The following is a 20,126-nucleotide window of genomic DNA, read 5'->3' on the forward strand; positions in this document are numbered from 1 at the left end:
TGTGTCCTTTCAGCAGTACTGTGGTGGTTGCACATGCCAGCCCTATCCAGTGTGGGAGTGGACTGCACAAGCTCTTGAGTACTCAGAGGTGGGGGTCATGGGGCCATCTTGGAGGCTGGCTGTTACAGTTGCACGCCCTTAAATATACATTTCACAATATAAATCTTTTAGAGACAAACTGAATTGGTAATCTCATTTTCTTAGCAATGATGCAAACATCCATTTAAATGAAAATTTTTGTAATTACTGAATGTGTTACCAATCAGTATGGGGACAAAGGAATTTCAGTAACCAAGTAGCTGAGTGGCCTGAGCCTGTCTGACAGGAGTGTGTCTGAGGCAGGGGAGTGGCGGGAAAGGGACCACAGTGATACTTGCACCGGGATAGATGCCTGGACTTCATTCTGCCTGTACCCAGATCTGGCAAAAATCTGAAATCCTTGATTTTGAAGAGAATTCTCCAGAACAAGGGCTATTGTGACATTAAAATCCCTGCCAGCCGTGTACTTTCTCCCTGACTGTCTTGAATGAGAAAGGAGAGGAGTGCACCCCTTGCTCCCCACCACCACATCCAAGAGTGCGGCTGGAAGGACCTAGGCAAGTAAGGATAGGAGTTTTAGCTTAAAAGTTCATGCAATGACTGCATTCTCTATTATATGTTTGTTTTAGTATTCACTTTTAAATTATTGTTTCATTTGTTTAACATTCCCTCACCAAAATCTTTGAGTAAAATCAATGTTTCTGGAAGGTATATTATGCTTTCCCCCTTAGTCTTGTGTAGCTCTTGCCATAACTTTCTAGTGAGTATTCCTGGGGGCCCAAGTGCTCCAGTTTGTGAGTCAGTGAGTGACAGTGTCTCTCCTTTGTGGACTCCAACGTCCTGTGAGCAGGTGTTCCAACCCTCAGGTGAGGAAGCAGCCAGGAGAGCTTCTCTAGATTTTTAATCTAGCTAACAAATGGCAGGCCTAAAGGTCAGGAGCAGGGGGTCCCTGACTGGGTTTCCTCAGGCTTTTGTACGCCAGTACTTGCACACGTTAATCATGGATACGTCTAACCCTGCATGTGTATGATTTTGGTGATTAGCAGATGAAGAGCCACTTTAGGCCGTCACAGACATCATATTCTCCCCAACTGTAGTTTTGATGCTCCTTCCATCTTTATTGGTGGAGCTATGTGTGTGCCATTATATGCTAGTGTATTTTATGTTTTATAAAAATGAAAGGAAAATCCTCAACAGCAAGTGATACTTGCTTTTTGTTAGGGCAAGGATAAAAATCACCAGGGGTGTAATGTGATATTTATTTTACTTCAGTTTGCCAACAATGTGCTTTTTTGAGAAAGAAGGGAGAAAAATGAAGTATGTATATATAAAATGCCAAAAGTACAGTAAGCATTATTATGTCTACAAGAGAAGTATAATTGCTAATAGTAATTATAGTAATTGGTAATAATGATTATAGTATTAATGGCACTATTAAGAGTGATTATGAATATATACTTGCAGGGAACAAACTGAACTGCAGCACCCACTCCCTTCATGTGAATGTGTCGTTTGGCCGTTTGGCTCTGGGGTTGGTTTTAAGGAAAGCATCCTGTTGGGGGGCAGGAGGGTGGGGACGGCTCGTATAGTGAGATAAGCCTTGAGCTTGGGGTTGGAAGACAAGTAGGAGTTTCGTCTCTGGTGTTTCCTAGTTGAATATTCTTGTCATACATCATCTGACACCTAGCTGCCTTCTCTGGAAAATGGGATCACTAAGCTCTGCTTATCTCACAGGGCTGTGGGGAGGATCCAACATAATGCCAAAGTGGAAGGTATGTGGTGGCCGTAGGAATATGACCTTTAGACCCCCATGCCACTTTGCCGTAGAGCACATATGTGTTGTAGTCCAGCGTGCTATAGATTAGATCTGATTACCTTTGCCTGGAAGGACTTGAGGTTTGGCACATGTGGTGTGGTTCCAAGAGTGTACGTGGATACCTTCTGACTGTGCTCTCAGAAAGCCAAGATTAGAGTGAAGCTCAAGTCATGGAAGCTCCAATTTTTGTTTGAGTGGATGTTTGGGCTAATTCACTGCCCTGAAATTGCCGTGAATTAAGAGAAAGTTACTGAGGCAAACCTTGAGCCATAGATGAAGACCTATATTACATATACATATGTCAAACCATCATGGTATACACCCAAAATAATGCAATTTTATTTGTTAGTCATACCTCAATAAAGCTGGAAAAAAGAAAAATACAAACTTCCTGAGGGGTTCCTTTGTTCCAGAAGTTTCTAGAGTGGGTGGGGCTGACGGTTCCCTGCTTTTAATATGCGATGGGATGATTTTTTTTCTTTTTCCGCTTTCTTCATTGTTAAAAAAATTGTTATAGCAATATTTTACTTTAGAGGGTTGTCATAGATTAAACACATTTTCTCAGCTGAAATAGCATTAACTTAATAAAAATCCTTGGTGATAACATGTTGTTTTGCTTATTCTTGCAGGGTGAAGGCAGCATGAATGGTCCCTGGATGTGCCTTTGGGCATATTTAGCCATTTGTTTTTGATTAGGAGAAGGAAGAAGGTCATCACTTGGAAGGTGAGTAAAGATTTCTATGCAGCTTTTTGTTATAAAAAATTTTCAAACTTACCAAAGAGTTAAAAGAATGTACGATGAGCTCCTATATGTCCACTACCTAGATTTAACAGTTGTTAGCATTTTGTCACATTTTGTGTTTGTAGGTAAGTTTGTACATTTTTTTGCTGAAACATGTGAAAGTAAGTTGCAGACATCATGATATTTTCTCCTAAATTCTTAAAAATAAGGATATTCTCCCCTAAAATACATTTCAGAACTATCATAAGCTGTGTGACACAGAATCATTTAATTAAACAGTTATACTTTTCTATTAAAGAGTGTAACTGAATTATGCTCCCTTCATAGTTGATAGAAATAAAGTCATATTAAAAAAATTTTGAAACAGTGATTTATTTTGTGGATAGATAAGCAATATGAATTAATTTGATATGAGAAACTTCTGAATATAAAAACATGGAATGTGCACTACACATGTGCCCTAAGAGGGAGGAATTACTGTGCTTTCTTCATTCCCTGCACCTCCCCCTCCCCCCCTCCACCATGTTTGATGGTGAGGTCAGTGGATCTGATTACCACCCTTGCCTTCTTCCTCATCAGCATTCACAAGTAGCCCAATATCTGTGCTCTAATGTGATCAAGTGTCTTAATTGATTTTTAAAGCCTAATCTTGTAGAAGAATGTGGAAAAGAATATGAGTGGTAATAGGAAGTTGAAGTTAATATATTAAAACCAACATTAGAGAGATTAAAAATGATTTCTAGCCCCATAATTTGACTACTGGAATGGAAACTTTACATAAGATCTCAAAGATGTGTTCAGCTGTGATTATAGTTGTAGGTCAAATACATTATGGCCAGTTACACAGTCAGTTACCTGTGATTTTTGCAGGGTGGCTGTTGACTGTTCTACGTTCCAATCTCAGTTACAATTTATTTACGGTATCTTCCTCATGTGGTCCCTGTGTATCTAAGCATTTTTTTATAGATGTTTATGAATGAGAGCTGCCCATTTAGGACATCTTTTAAAAGAAGTCTATGTAAGCAAGCATTTAAGGGAGCAGTGGCTTCTTACACTCTCATTTCTGATTTAGAACAAAAGATTAGTGATGGTAGTAAAGGCTCTTTGAAAGATTCTGACAATCAGAAGGAGCTGTGTTTGGAATCATTGGTAGCTCTGAATGGTCTAGTTTGCTTTTTTGCTCTTTGGCCTCTGTTCATGCTTTGAAAAGATGAGGAGCATGGAAGAAGCTTTGAAGGATGAACGAAGGGAAGAAATATGGGGCCCTGACTAGCCCTAGACCACTTAGATACAGGGTAATTTTTTATAACTTTCTATTGAAGTGAAACATACATAACAGCAAATACACGTACGTGTTTAGTTTGATATAATTCACAAACTGAACACATCTAGGTAACCAGCACCCGGATTAAGAAACAGAACATTACCAACACAGTCTCATGCCTTCTTCTAGGCACTGCAGTTGACCTTTGAACAATTCAGGGGTTCCTCCATGCAACTGAAAATCTGAGTAAAACTTTCACTCCCTCAAAAGTTAACTAATAGCCTGCTATGACTAGAAGCTTTACTGATAACACAGTCAACACATATCTACATATATTTTATGCATTCATGACACACCTAATTTTTCCTTAATTTTTTCTGTATATCTAGGCTACGTGGTTCATCTGCGAGTTTTTTCAAATTGTTGCAAATCTCCAAAAAATTTTCCAACGTATTTATTGAAAGATATCTTCATATAAGTGGTCCCTCACAGTTCAAACCTGTGTTGTTCAAGGGTCAACTGTATCCCACTCCGTGGATGACTACTGTCTTGACTTATAGCAACATAAATTAGTTTTGCCTGTTTCTTTTCTGTGTGTGTGTGTGTGTGTGTGTGTGTGTGTGTGTGTGTGTGTGCATGCACGCGCATGCGCATGCACGCATGTAATATATAATGCAAATTGTACTCTTTTGTGTCTGGCTTCTCTCATTCAATAATGTATTAGAGATTCCCCCATATTGTTACATACAGCTATAGGTTATTCATTTTCATTGCCGTAGAGCATTCCATTGTGTGAATTTGACTATTTATTTATTCTACTAGATGTGGGTAATTTTTTGGGTTTACCCATCCAGGGCACCCTCCCCCAGAAATAGGGATTAAATAAGGTTTATGGTTACAGTGGAGGTAGTCCCAGGTCATGCCCAGCTTCTGCTGTGATGTGAAGCAGGGATCCAGACAGCAGATAGAAGACTGAGACACAATTGGGAGCTGTGTGTGTGGTTTCTTCAGTCCTGTAATGATTCCTGCTGCTCTTCCTATGACTCACCATGTCCCTTTTCACTTTGTTCCCTGCTGGCACATTTTCTACCTCCTCTTCTCTGCCATGACTGGGCAGAACATATCAAATGACAAGCAGTCAATGAATATTTAAAGTTCATTAGGTGTTGATATTATTAATAAATGTCAGGTGAGGAGCAAAGAATTGCAAGTTGTGAGCTTGCTTTTGAGGGGCCTGTGTTGTAGTTATGGATTCACAGGTCTGGACATGGGCCCCATCCCTGGAGGGCACTTGTACTATAGAATTCAGGGCTGTAAAGTCAAAGGCTTACGTGGGCCACGCTGGTATCGTGACTGCAGTTAACTCAGTAAGGAGTGGTGGGCACTGTGGAGAATGAGTACTTAGCCCCTGCCCAAATTTTGACTGAACAAAACTTGTCTGGCTGGACTCAGCAAGTCTTCCAATTTCTAACCGTTAGGTGTTCTTCAGGGGATTTGGATGTTTTTATGGGCAAATTCTTTTTTTGTAAATAAAGTTTTATTCAAAACCAATCACGCTCATTTGTTTACATATTGTGCTGTAACAGCAGAGTTGAATAGTTGCAAAAGAAACTTGGGTTGAGTTGTTACCACAGTGACCATTTGGCCCACAAAGCCTAAATTGTTTACCATCTGGTCCTTTACAAAAAAGTTTGCCAACTACTGCTTTACTTCCTAAAAGCAAGGACATGGTAATCATAACCTCTGTAGTCACGTAATAAGCTGACCCCACTAAATTTAGTGTTAAGGTCTTCATTCATCCAACAAATATTTACAGAGTGCTTATTGTATTTTAGGCATAAAATGGTGATAATCAGATATGGTTCTTGTTCTTGTGGGATTTAAAAGAGGCTCCTATGAACTTGACTTTCCATTGTAGAATTGTGTTTTCTATAAATCAAAAGTGTTATATGGAAATAGAATTGCCAAATCCTTAATTTAAAACTAATATGTTGGCTACCTTTATTAACCACATAATCTAATGATTACTTCAGTATGAGAAGTATGCAGTGTGACATACGCACAAATTACTACAGTTGTAAAGGTCCTAATTGTTTAGATGTGGTAACACCAAAGTGTTTGAAGGCAGCCACGTCTGGCGAAGGGCCAATGAGCTTTGAAGTGCTAACCAAACCAAGCAGAGTAGACAGCCAATCTTACGCTACTTTAATAGTAAATAATCAAGCTCAACAGAAATGAAAGCAAACCAAGATAATGGAGTTTGGAATGTAGTATAACAAATTAATCTATCTCTGGTGGTATGTTTATCTGTTTGCTTATTCAAAGTTGTAAAAGTTTGTTTCTTAATAGGAGGCTATTGGGGCATTGTAGTGAACATAGAAAATACAGAGTTGTTTTTAGATTTCTTTAGAAAATTTGAAACTTGTTTTTAACATCTTTTTAAGCCAGTTAGCATTTTCATATGTGCTCATGTATGTTTCATGGGTGGACACTTGGGCTGGGAGTAACTGCTCATTCACCACCCTGACTGTCCTCAGACTAATAAAAAGGGAACAGTCGAATCGTATCATTTACCCATGATAATTCACAATGGCTGGATTTGCCTTCTTTCAGCCTGAGAGGTCTTTCAGGAAGTGAGATTGGATGTTGGGTGTTGTAGTTCCAGTTGTTTAGCTGTGTACAATAATTCAAAGATGTGAAAGTTCAGGAAGCCCTGATTGTGTTTATACATGGACTCAGGAGCTATTGGACATCAAAGGTAGTGCTGATTGCCACCTTTTGAGGCAGTGATCTAGGTGACCAACAGTGCTTTCTTCTGAAATGTTAGGCTTCTGGAGAAACCACAGACAAGGAATGTTAGCTGGTACAATGACTAGTTTAATGAATGTAATTAAAATTCCAAACTGGTTTGTTTTATTGTCAGAATTAATAAAGTTAAGGTGTAGTTGGTCTTCTTTAGGAGGAGGAAGAAATGATTTATGTTCATTGATGTCTCCTACTTCCTGGGTTTGAAATGTATTAAAAAATTCTATCCTGTTCTTCATTTCAGTAATTCTATACAGTTTAGATTTAGAGGGAAAATGAGAATTGAGAAGACTGAGAAAATAAATATCATAGTTGTTTTCCTTAGAAAGTTGGAAACTGGAGGCCTAACTCCTTGCATTAAAAATAAAGTTTTCTGAACGAAATTTGATGATAGGCCAAATCACTTGTTTTGTGGCATTGGGAAAAAAATGGGATCTTCTGTTTTATGTAATACAGAGTCATCTTGTCAAGAACTCCAGCCTCAGGAATGTTGATTTGTCAAGACTAACTAATTGAAATTTGTTTTTTCAGTCTCTCAAGTAGTATTTTCAGAAAGAGAAAAAGTACTGAAGTGCAGATAAATATAGCTAGATGGAACAAAAAGTGTCTTAGAATACTGGGATGATTCTCCTGGTTGCAAGTGACAGAAAATCCAATTCAAAGTATCTTAAGTGAAAAAATATATGGACTTAAGTAATTGCAAGTCGTGGTGTGGATCTGTGTTCAGGAGGAGGGTAGACTGGGGATCCAGATAAGGTCATGAGGGTCACTCTTGGCACATGTTCTTGGGCTTCTAATGGAGACTTTCAGCAGCTTCAGGTGCACATCATTGCCGTGATCATTAAGATTCTGCACAAACAACATTCCTGGCCGTGATGGGCCATATGCCTGGGTGCTGGACCAGTCACTGTGGCCAGGGACATTGGCCTGTTCTGGTTGGATTGCCAGGTCACCCCAGAGCCTGAGGTTAGCACATCTTCAGCTGAAGATGAAGCATCAAGTTGACAGCTGGAAATGGTTCCCCGCAGAGGGAAATCAGGGTACCAGGAGGGTCACTACCTGTTGTGGTGCTGCGAGGCACACTGTTTATTATAATAATTATTAATGTATCTTTTTATGGTTTGCAAAGCATTTTCAGGTATATTCTCTTTTTTGACCTGAAAGATGTATTTGGGAGGCAGGATAAAGAAGTGATTAAGAACATGAGATTCTGGGGCCAGACTAGGTTCAATTATTAGCTTGTGTGAGCTTCTGACAAATTTCTTAAGCTCTCTGTGCTCAGTTTCCTTAAATGTACAATGGAGATAAAGGTATTTACCTCATAGGGTTTAAAGAAGGATCAAATTAGTGGATATTTGCAGGGCACTTAGCACAGTGCCTCATGCATGCTAACCTCTATATCCCTTGTTTCTGTTGTTAACCTTTAAAACGGCCCTGGCAGTAGAGGAGCGTGTCCTTTTCATTTCCCTGTCCTCACACTTGCTTTTGTGTTATGATTGTGGGGCATTCGGGTTAATAATAAATCAAGGAAGCAGAGAGGGAAAAACGCTGCAAAGTAGGCCTGTTTTAGGGAAGTAGCCAAATATATGAGAAGGGCAGTGTTTCTGTGTATTCTACTTAACAGTTGATCCATCCTTAGCTGCCTGCATGGAGAGTGCCCCCCTCCCGAATATTTAGGGGATTGTACTACAAGGAAAGCCACACTGGCATTGCTCCATTCTGGTGGGCACATGCTTGGGACAGTCCGTGATACCCAGGGTTGGCCCTCACTTGGGAAATGTTTTCTGATTGCTCAATCAGATCCAGTATTCTGAGCTATAGAGGAGACAAACATTTTTGTGGTCAGGAGGTGATTTGAATGTGTCAGTATGGTGTGAGGACATAATTACTGACTGAGAGGTTCAGACTGTTGCTGAGTGCTGCTCTCAAGGCCATTAGCCAGTTCTGTCTACAAATAGACACTATTTTCCTCATTAAGAATGTTTTCCCACAATTGTTGAGAATCTTTTGTGGGGAAATTATTCAAATGACTTAATGAAGGAGGTTTTTTTCCTTGAGACTGAGACGTTGGTATGGCCCAGACAGCTAGGGAGGGTCCTGTTGCTTTCTGAGGACAATGACAATGATTTTTTTGTATTTACTGACATTGCAAGCTTGGAGTATCACTGTGGGTAATCCATGATACACCGCAAAAATATGCAGCTATGAAAGCAAGGAAAAACTTAGCAGAAAACACAATTTTGGCTCTCCCTACAGTGCTTTTGAGGAAAATTGGTGCTTGCTATTCAATATTCACAAAGCTTCCACATGGCTGGACCCACCGGCTTCACTGCCTGCCACACTCTGCCCTGAGGGGGCTGTGTCCTCCCCTACGGCCACGTGCCTGCTGTGTGGGAGGTGCTCAGGTATATTTGAGTGAACTATGCCTGTGTGTTCATTTTCAATTTCTTCCGACAAATTGTTTACTGTGTAGATGTCTCCAAGACTTTCTCCTCCGAGTCTTCCGTTGCCTTCTTCCCGAACACACCTCATTATTTTTGTTGTTTTAGATGGAGGTGGTGTTTGAGTATTGATTCCAGCACCTGGTTTTACAATGATATTTTTATTCCAAATAACAGCACCTATTTAGAGAGTAAAAGGATTAGTTACTAATTCTTTAGAAACAACCCTAAGTTTGCCAAATATTTGTGGGAATCATAATAGGTTCTTAGATTTAATCTCACTTAAACTTTGTTCTCAGCTCCCTGGGAGCCTTTTGCCTTGATGAGTAGTCTGGGATTGAATATTAATAGTTTCTTCATTGCCTTTAACCTGACCCCATTTTATATCTGAGAAAACAGGGTCAGCCTTATTTCCTGTAATGTCAGCAAGAGAGTAATAACATTATTATTCATTTTGTGATAGGCACCACCCTGAGTTCTTCTGAGTTGATTAGCTTATTTATTCTCAACAACTGTGATGATTTTTCTGTAGATGAGGAAATTGAGGCACAGCCAGGATATAGCTGAGTGGCCACAGGCCTGCTCCTAGTCATAAACACTGTACTGTTGACTGGCAGGGGCCAGTGTTCAGGCCAGGGGCTCTCATTAGAATCGCCCTGAGGAATTTAAAAGCACTTTCTGTCCAGTTACATAACTCCTCGCCCCTTAAATATTGTTTGCTTGGTCTAGGGCCTCAGGTGAAGAAGTTACTGTGCATTCAGGATTGAGAATGTTTGAACTAGAGCAGTGGTGGTTAAAATCTGATCCCTGGGATGGTGGTGTCAGGTAACTTGTTAGAAGAGGAAATTCTTAGGTCCCATGCAGACCTAGTGAATTGAAACTCTGGGGGTGGGGTCTAGCGAGCAGTGTTTTAACAAACCTTTCAGGTGATTCTTTTTTAAAAATTGTACTAAACACACAACATAAAATTTACCATCTTAACCATTTTTCAGTGTACAGTTCAATGGTGTTAAGCATATTCACATCGTTGTGCAACAGATTTCTAGAACTTTTTCACCTTGCAAATCTGAAACTCCATACCCATTAAACAACTCTCCTTTCTCCCTCCCCCCAATCCCTGGTAAGCACTATCCTACTTTCTGTTTCCGTGATTTTGACTACTTCACATACCTCCTGTAAGTGGATTTCTATGCAGGCTCAAGTTTGAGAACCACTGAGCTCTAAAACTCAGTTTGGCTCCTCTGCCTTTAGATTCCCACCCACATAGTTAATGCCAACCATGTTGTAAATCCCAAACTCACCCTGTGCATCCAGTGCTCTTTGTAGTCCTGCCTCTGCCACCTTATTATTCTGTGTCACTTTGATCAAGTTAACTTAATTTCCCTGAGCTGGTTTCCTCTTTGTAAAGCAGGTAACCTAACTTGCAGACTTGTGGTAAATGTTAAATCATTAGACATTTGTGAAAGTAATTTGTGTAATTTGTAAGTTGTCAGGTGCTATACTAAAGAAATACTAGGCAAAGATAGTAATAGTAATTTCTTTTATAATTTTAGATTTTGTTTTTATTGCAGTCATTTGTCTTTGTTTTTTAAAGGGTTATGTAGTTCCACAGGGCGTCTTATGAAAACCTCGAATCCCCATTGTGCGTGGTTCTCTTCCTCCTCCCCCATTAATCTGGAATTTACCTTATACTATGCAAACAGGATTTACAGATGCACTGTATATAGTATAATTTGTTTACTTTAACTTTCCTGCACACAAATTTTGTTTTCCTTGGATTTACTAATTGTCTTGTTTTTTAAAAATTTTCTACAACCAGCCTTCCATGTAAATCTCCTTTTAATACCTTAAGACACGGCAGGTATTTTATCAATTACATCTTCTTGGAGAAATCTCACCCTGAGTCTCATGCTTTGTTCCAATTCAGACTTCTTGCTCTCTAGGCCTGCTGTGCACCACATGTTGGGACTCTCTTCAGTACCATTCTGGGAATTTCTTGTATCTTGCTCCTATATTGGCTTACCTGTTTTCCTCATTCCATATTCTTTTCTTTCCTGGTTTACTCCCTTATTTTGGCAGAGCACATTTTCTGGAAGCATCTTAACAAATTGCACATGGGAGGTAAGACTTTTCAGTTGTTACATATTTGAGGATATCACATTTACATTTAACCTATAGTGTGGCTGCAGGTTGGAATTCACTGAGCTGTAGAATGGAGAAGGCATTGTTCTTCATCTTCTGGCACTTACTGTTGATGGTCTGATTTTTTCTTTCTTCTCTTGGGTTCATAGTTCTTTTATCTTTAGTGTTCTTAAATTCCATGATATATTCTTTGGTGGGGGTCTATTTTCATTATTTGGAAACGTACATCCCTCATTTTTAGAAATTTTCTTAAAGTATGTTGTTATTGATTTTCCCCCATCTGTTTTCTCTTTTCTTTCTTTCTGGAATTCCTGTTCCATGTTGACTTACTTGTCCTGTTGTTATTGAAAGTTTGGTACTTGTCCCTGAGGCTGAATCAGTGAGAACAAAGAATGAGGAGAAGTGGTTTGAGGAAAATGAAAGAAAATTTTATTAATTTGCTGGCAAATGAGGAGGGCAGCAGACTAGCGTATCAAAAGACCACCATCCTGACTTGAAGCAGAAAAACAGTGCTTTTTAAAGGGGAGCTTTTCAGTGGTTGGCCTTGGGTCTATGTGACCAGTGTCACATGTCATGGCTTTGGGCCATTATTGTTCAACTATAGCTGGTGGTTACAGTTGACATTATCTCCTGGTGAGCATCTTGTGACCTTTGTAGCAATTCTGTTGAGCCATCCTCTGTGGTTTAAGATGGTAGAAAACAAACAGCAAAGAACATTTTCCTGCCCCTTTGGTTACTGGCCTTGGGCAGGAATGCAGGTTTTAATTCCCAAAAAGGGTGGGGGTTTTAAAGAGACAAATCATAAAACATTTTGCCCTTTTTCAGATCTTTACCTATGTTACACTATGACTGTCTTGTCTTTTATTTTCTATCTCTGCATTTAAGCTAATATTCTTAGGATATTTTCTAAGTTTATCTTCTAATCCTATTACATTTTTCATGTTTGTTATCATGTTTTTATTTTCTGGCAGTTCTTTTTTATTGTTGCTGTTCTCCGAATGCTTTTATTTTATAGAATCCTGTTATTTCGTGACAGTATTTTTTCTTAGCTCTCTGAGGAGGTTAATGACTTTTTTTTTCTTTTTGAAGCTTTCTTATTCTGCATAATTTTGTTTCTTTTAAGTTGCTTTTCTTCCTGTTTGTTTTTGTCTTTCAGGTTAGATGCTTTATTTGTTTGAATGTCTGTTCATGATTAAGAATGGGGCTTCAAAAATTGGAAGAATTGGGTTCTTTGAGTCTATTTAGTTGCTATCGTCTGTCTGATTCATAGCTTTAAAAGGCTTAATATTTTAATCTTTGCTCCTTTTATCTTTGTCCATGTGGATTTATGCCTTTAAAAAGAAACGTGTTGTTATATTAGGGTTTTAGGAGGGAGAAGAGCTAAATGTGTGTGTTTGTCCACTGTCTTTAATTGGAAGTCAATATAGAAGTCTCGAAAAAAAAATCCAGGTCAAGATTTGTAGCACTGGCATTTGCTCAGACACATACCTGCGGTAGAAAGCATTAGCTTGGTGTTCTTTTATTTTTTGAGGCATGATATATATTTAGATGGTCTCAGCAGAGATCTTGGCTTTCTTGTTAACTCTGCAGCAGCTGCCTCTTTTTCTCCTATAAAGGCTGTTATTTCAGGTGCTAAAATAGCAGTAAATTTATAAATGATAATTAAGGCCTTGTATTAAAAAATAAGAATTCTAGGAAAAAAATCCTTATTGATGTTTCTAAAGGGAATTTTCCAAGGGTAAGTGTTATAAACCTTAGATTAAAATGCAGCTGACACATTAAGTCTTCTTACATGAAAAGCTGAATAATAGGCTTTAATGCCATTTGTCCTTGACCACCCACAAAGGACATTTCCGCCAGCTAAATAGATTGGACATAAATATGGCAAAGGGGGTGGGGCTGTATTTGTGATTTTGATCCCTAGTAAATGCTTCAACAAAGCATTCAAGCTCAGACTGTCAGAGAGTAGACAGAAAACTATTGTTAGCCTTTGTGACAGCAGGTCTCTGCAAAAATTAGGCAGTTTTTTTTAGGAGGGCAGAGTGGTTCTTTTTGTATAGGCTAACTGACCTTGGATTATTTCATGATCTGCTCCTTGTGGTGATAAATTCAGTTGCTTCCTGTTCTCTCTGAATGTTGGATGTATCCTCTGTCAAATGTCTGTGCTTCCAGCTCACTGGAGCACAGCCCCTCAGAGGAGTGGCTTGGTCATTGTGTAGGAACCAAGATGGTCATTCCTGGCCCTGGCGTTGGTTAGGTAAGAGAAGTCCTCTTCACAAGCCTCGCAGCAATGCTCAGCAGCAGCTCTTCAATAGCTATAACTTCACCACAGGGAAGGAAAAGGAAAATCTCTCTGCTTTCATGCTGATTGCTGTGGAAGCTTGCCCAAGATACTTCCCCTTGGATGTGCAGGGCTGTGTGCAAAACAGAGAAATTGCTTTCCACTTAAAAGCATTGGCCTATTCTTACACTATGAACTTTTGAGGAAATCAGATTCATAGGTTTCCTAAATTTAGAAAGTTGCTTACAGTGCCATTATTGAAGCCACAGGCATTGAAGCCACAGACAATCTAGGAGCAATTTTTAGGTATTGTCTTGAGGCTGAATTAAGAGGAAGGACAGTACTGCAGCGATGACTGGTTGGTTATTGAGTTTCTTTAAAAAAACGAAATGTAAATAAATTATGAATTCTTGTAGTTCGGAAAGGGACCTTTTTTGTTTAATTAGTGGCTTTTCCTTTTCTCTATACTTCTGTTTCTTCCCTCACCCTCCGAATCTGTCTTGTTTCTTAATATGTATGGTAGTGAGATGAATTATAGGAGCTATGTCCGTTACTTAGCACAGACCAGAGTTTTTCCTGCCAAGAGGGAGCCTGCAGATGATGACAGGTTAGCTGGCCAATGCCCAGTTTGGGTTTCCTGAGTTTCATCAGCCCATTGATTATCACGGTGGCCTGCCTCTGCTATACTTCCATGTTTGAAGTTCTAGACCAAGCACGGGCAGCGTATTTCTTTGGTTACCCTCAGCTTAACTGAAGCAGCCTGGGTCTTCCAAAAGACTATTCTAAATTCTGAGGGTCAGCAAAGGAAACTAAACCTTTTTTTTTTTTTTTTTTATGAAAAAGAGAGCTATAACTGTTCTTTGCAGAAACTAATAGTTTCTGATCTTGCTAGAACTAGTTCACTCCCAGGGCTTAAAGAAAGCCCCAGCTCTATGCAGTATTTATAGATTACTGGATAAAAGAGCCAAGGAGAGCCAAATACTTACAGTTTGCAAGTGGATTTAGATTATATGCCCACAGGACAACTATTATTTAAAATTCTGTTCCTTTGCCAACGTAGTGTTGGCACTTAGTGTGTGGTAATTATAATTTGTATTCTTTAACAAACTTCTATTGGCAGAAGCTTATATATATACATTGTAGTGTAATCAAAAGTGATATCAAAAGTGCTGTAAGGAAATGAAGGGTTAAATTTATGACATAGATGACTTCTTGATTTGAAAAATTTGTGAGAGAGACAACAGCCTTGTTATGAGTCATTTGAGATTGTCATGAATAGACTCCTCATCTGGTTGAGAATCTAACTACCCAGTTTCTCTTGGGAAAAATTGTTCTTCAGAGTGTGAATGAAATATTCTGTCTATTGTGGGACGCCCCCTGCTTTTGGAGCGGGATGAGAAGAAAGGGTGGCATTTATGGAATTTGGCTATCCTGCCTAAAGGGGTATGCTCCTGCAGCTGCAGCTGTGGTGGCTGCTGGGAGGATAGCAAGGGCAAGGTTGACTCTGAAGAGGCTCTGAGAACAGTGTACTTGGTGAGGGGTTTCAGAGGTTGCCGGCTTTTCACCTGAGACCCCAGTATGCAATGCCTTGTGTGGAGGCCACCATTAGGACATTGTTTGAGAGATTTACTGTTGAATCTGTAATGAGGACAAACTGGCTATTGTGTTAAAGAAGTACATTACCATGACCACAATCAAGATAATAAACATATCCATCACTTCCAAAAATTTCCTTGTATCCTTTTATTTGTGGTGGGGGTGAGAGGTAAGAACACCCCCACCTCATGCTTAGAACACTTAGCATGAGAATCTACCCTCTTAAATTTTTAAGTGCACAATACCTTATTGTTAACTATAGGCACTGTGTTGTACAGCAGGTCTCTGGAACTTACTCCTTTTGTATAACTGTAACTTTATTGAATTATATCTATTCCCTATACCCCCTCCCTCTCCCCTGGTAACCACCATTTTATTGTCTACTTCTATAAATTTGACTGTTTTTGATGCTTTATATAAGAGGAAGCATGTAGTACAATATTTGTCATTCTGTGACTGACTTATTGCACTTAACATAATGTCTTCCAGATCCATCCATGTTGTTGCAAATGGTAGAATTTTCTTCTTTTGTGAGGCTAATATTCGATTGTATGTATATACCACATTTTCTTTTCAAAATTGTTTTATTTTTTATTTTATTTTATTTTATTTTATTTTATTTTATTTTATTTTATTTTTTTTGAGGCAGAGTCCCGCTCTGTCACCCTGGCTAGAGTGCCGTGGTTGTCAGCCTAGCTCACAGCAACCTCAAACTCCTGGGCTCAAGCAATCCTTCTGCCTCAGCCTCCCGAGTAGCTGGGACTACAGGCATATGCCACCATGCCCGGCTAATTTTTTCTAGATATATTTTTAGTTGTCCAGCTAATTTCTTTCTATTTTTAGTAGAGACGGGGTCTCACTCTTGCTCAGGCTGGTCTCGAACTCCTGACCTCGAGCAATCCTCCCGCCTCGGCCTCCCATAGTGCTAGGATTACAGGCGTGAGCCACCGCGCCCGGCCCTGTTTTTTCTATTTCTATAAAAAATGTCTTTGGGATTTTGATAGGGATTGCACTGAATCTAGATTGCTTTGAGTAGTATGGACATATTAGCACTATTCCTCCAATCCATGAACACAGGATGTCTTTCCATTTATTTGTGTCTTTAATTTCCTTTAGCTGTGTTCTGTAGTTTTCTGTGTACAAGTCTGCCACCTCTTTGGTTGGGTTTTTATTCTTTTTGGTGCTACTGTAAATGGGATTGTTTTCTTAATTTTCTTTTTGGATTGTTACTGTTGGTGCATAGAAACACAACTAATTTTTGTGTATTGATTTTTGGACCTTGCAACCTTACTGAATTCATTTATGAGTTCTAACAGTTTTTTTTGGTGGAATCTTTGAAGTTCTGTACATATAAGATAGTAGTATCTGTAAACAGAGACAATTTTACTTCTTACTTTCCAATTAGGATGCCATTTGTTTCTCTTTTTTGCCTAATTGCTCTGGCCTAAGACTTCCAATACTATGTATTGAATAGAAGTGAGTGTTGGCATTTTTTCCTGTTCCAGATCTTAGTGGAAAAGCTTTCACTTTTTCTCCTTTTAGTATGATGTTAGCTGTGGGCTTTTCATATATGGCCTTTGTTGTGTTAAGTTCCTTCAATACCTAATTCATTGACAGCTTTTATTACGGAATTCAAAATATCATGTTGAATTGTGGCAGCTGCTTTTTCTGCATCTAGGGAGATAATCTATGGAGATGATCATGTGATTTGTGCCCTAGCTTTCCGGTACATAGAATGTGTTCTCTAGGGCCATCTAGTATGATGCTGCCAGCAACAGTGATAAGAGGGCAGAAAGCAGAGGAAAGCTAGTTTTCTGGGTCTTCTGTAGGATTCTCTCAGTGTTAAAAACACTGGTCTGTGTTCTGTCTTAAATAATGGGGATGGCCAGGTGCCATAGCTCACACCTGTAACCAGTGCTTTGGGAGGCTGAGGCAGAAGGATTGCTTGAGGCCAGGAGTTCGAGACCAGCCTGTGCAACATAGTGAGACCTTGTCTCTACAAAAATTTGAAAAAATTATCTGAGTGTGGTGGTGTGTACCTGTAGTCCCGGCTACTCTGGAGGCTTACTGGAGCCCAGGAATTGAAGGCTGTAGTAAGCTATGATCAGACCACTGCATACCAGCCTGGGTGACAGAGGGAGACCCTGTCTAAAAAATGAATGAATGAGATGACACACGTCCTATAGTTTATTTCATACTGTGTATATTAATAGAAATGGAGAAGGAGGGAAGGGTATAGGACAAGAGAAGACAGTATAGAGAAAGTAGAGAGGAGGAAAACAAAAGGGTCTCTTTCTAACTGGCAGGCATTCACAATTATGAACATTTAGTTTAAAAAATCAACAAACAACTAGGCATTTTTGCAGTATTTTGTTTCCTGTTAATTTTGGCAAGGTCATAGTCATAGTTTTAGCATGGAAACTGTTCTTCAAATACCCTGTAGTGCAACAACCCAGGATGAAAATAGGTGATTGTGGAGCTGCTGGGGTGGAAGGGTCCTGTCCCTCCTGTTACTCCTTCCCCTCTCCGCCTCCCACTCCCTCCTCGCTTCCTCTCCTCCCCTCTCCCCTCCCTTTTCTTCTTCCTCCCACCCCTTTTGGTCCTTCCCACCATGGCCTGAAGAGACCTTTAAAATACCACAGAATACACTTGAAACAGTGAATCTTGTCATTTCATAGGCATGGAACTGTGAATTTTTTAGGTGTTGGCGAATGACTGAGAATGTTAGAGAATGAGTGGCAGGTGGGATTTCACCTCTCCACCACTCCTCCCCAAGGTACAGAAGGAGGTCTACCTAGACTTTGATTTCTCAATTATTTGGGAAACCTGTGGTAGGTGGGTTACCTTGTATACTGAAAGTACACTAGTATCCTTGGTTACAAAGCTATTAGGTCATGAAATATGAATATGAAATATCTGATTTTGAATCAAAAGTGTAGTTTATCATATCTCAAACAAGAAGCAGCACAATCAAAGTATGTGCCTAAACTGTTGACACAGTTTTGCCATCTTAATGGTAGCTTGTTTATGCCAATAGTGAAGAAGCCTAGAGAGCAAGTGGTGATGAAATCGTGCAAGAAGTTTTCCACAGCTTATTGAGAATTGAATATTTTTCCTTGTAAGAAGTGGTCCAAAGCCAGGAAGAACTGGCAGTCAGTCAGTGCAAGGTCTGGTGGATATAGTGGATGACAGTTTCCAAGTCCAGCTTCCTGTAGTTTGAGCAGAGTTTTTTGTGTGGTTGAGCATTGTCTTGTAAAAGGATTGGCCTGTCTCTGTTGACCAATCTCGGCTGCTTAATCTCAAGCATCCTCATCATGTAGTCCAGTTGGTTGCAGTAGACATCAGCTGTAATCGATTACCCAGGTTTCATGAAGCTGTAGTGGATAATACCAGCACTAGACCACCAAACAGACACCATTAGCTTTTTTGGATGAATATTTGGTTTTGGACTGTGTTTAGGCACTTCATCTTTATCCAACCATTGTGCTGAACACTTGTGATTGTCAAAAAGAATCCATTTTCATCACACGTAAAATATGGTGTAGAAATGGTTCACCTTTATGTCATGACAGCAAAGAAAGGCAAGAAGCTTCAAGATGATTTCTCTGCTGATGCTCATTTAATTCATGCGGAACCCATTTATCCAGCTTCTTTACCTTGCTGATTTGTTTCAAATGGTCCAATGTTGTTGGAATGGTAACGCCAAACCTTGCTGCTAATTCACTCATAGGTTGAGATGGATTTGCTTCTACTGTAGCTTTCAACTCATCATTATCCGTCTTGATCTCAGGTCGCCCATGTGGCTCATTTTCAAGATTAAAATCACCAGAATGGAACTTCTCAAATCATCACTGTACTGTGCGTACATCAGCCACATCCTTCCCAAACACTTCATTGATATTTTGAGCTGTCTGTGCTGCACTGGTTCCACGATGGAACTCATATTTAATAACAACATGAATTTTTGATTTATCCATGGTTTCACAAAATTTGCTGTAAAAAAATTTGGAAGATAATCACAAGCCAAAATATGCACTTACAAGACAATAAAAATAAGACTAGAAGTGTCAAAATGAAATATCGGAGATATCAACTATCAAACTTAGTACTTAAGGAAATAGGACATTTCATACTTAATAACCTAATACTTTCAAGAGTTGCTTCATTTTGCCTAGAAGAAGGGACACAGCCTTGGAGGAGGTGGCCTTCGCCCTGGAGCCTGGATTTACAGAACAAGGTGTGGTCAGCTGGCCAGGGAATACCCAACACAATTTTCTTTCTAATTAAAGAGATAGATGGCTGGCCTTATGGTCAGAACTTTTACCAGATGTATGGTGGTAGATTCTCTCTCATTTTCCTGTGTGGCTGTTCAGTTGTTGTTAGAACCCAAGTTTTGAAGTAGGACAGATATGGATGTGGACCCTATCTTCCTGACTGTGACCATGGGAGGGTTACTTAACCTTCTTAACTCCAGTTTTCTCCCTCTGCAAAATGGGAATGTCATTTGCTTCAGTGTTATTTTAAGGATTAAATGAGCGCATATGTATGTGTGTATGTGTATTTATATATTCATAAGATTTCTGTATAAAGTGTGGGCTTAATATCCATATAAATATATATTTATATCTGTTATATATGCATATATACATGCACATTGTGTATGTATAGTGCTCAGTACAGTGCCTGATACATAGTAAGTGCTAAATATATGGCAGATATTTTTATCATACTATTATGCATTATCATGCTGTAATTATACTCAAGTATTGTGATGTGCTGGGCTCTGTGTAGTGCCACACTCCCAGATATAACGGTGCTTGCTATGGGAATGGAAAGGGTGCCAGGCTTTGTTTGCCAGATTCCAATTTGCTTTTCTAAGTTCATATCCTTCTGACTCTTAAACTTTTGTCTTAATGTCCACTGAGTTCTCTTAAAATCTTAACTATTAAAACTGATATTGGACTGTTTGTGACACTTTTCTGGGGCGGGCAATGTGAGCT

General features: G+C 39.4%; 1 protein-coding gene across 4 annotated transcripts in view; it reads left to right on the forward strand.

Moving 5' to 3' along the window:
• SGMS1 (sphingomyelin synthase 1) overlaps positions 1-20,126 on the forward strand; it is a 280,335-nt gene that overhangs the window by 33,532 nt on the left and 226,677 nt on the right. For all 4 annotated transcript variants that reach the window (XM_045569229.1, XM_045569232.1, XM_045569231.1 and 1 more), the window contains exon 2: positions 2,485-2,579. The gene's annotated coding sequence lies outside the window, so the exon portion shown is untranslated. The remainder of the gene's footprint in view (positions 1-2,484; positions 2,580-20,126) is intronic.

This window comes from Lemur catta, chromosome 14 (assembly GCF_020740605.2).
Source record: "Lemur catta isolate mLemCat1 chromosome 14, mLemCat1.pri, whole genome shotgun sequence".
NCBI lineage: Eukaryota > Metazoa > Chordata > Mammalia > Primates > Lemuridae > Lemur > Lemur catta.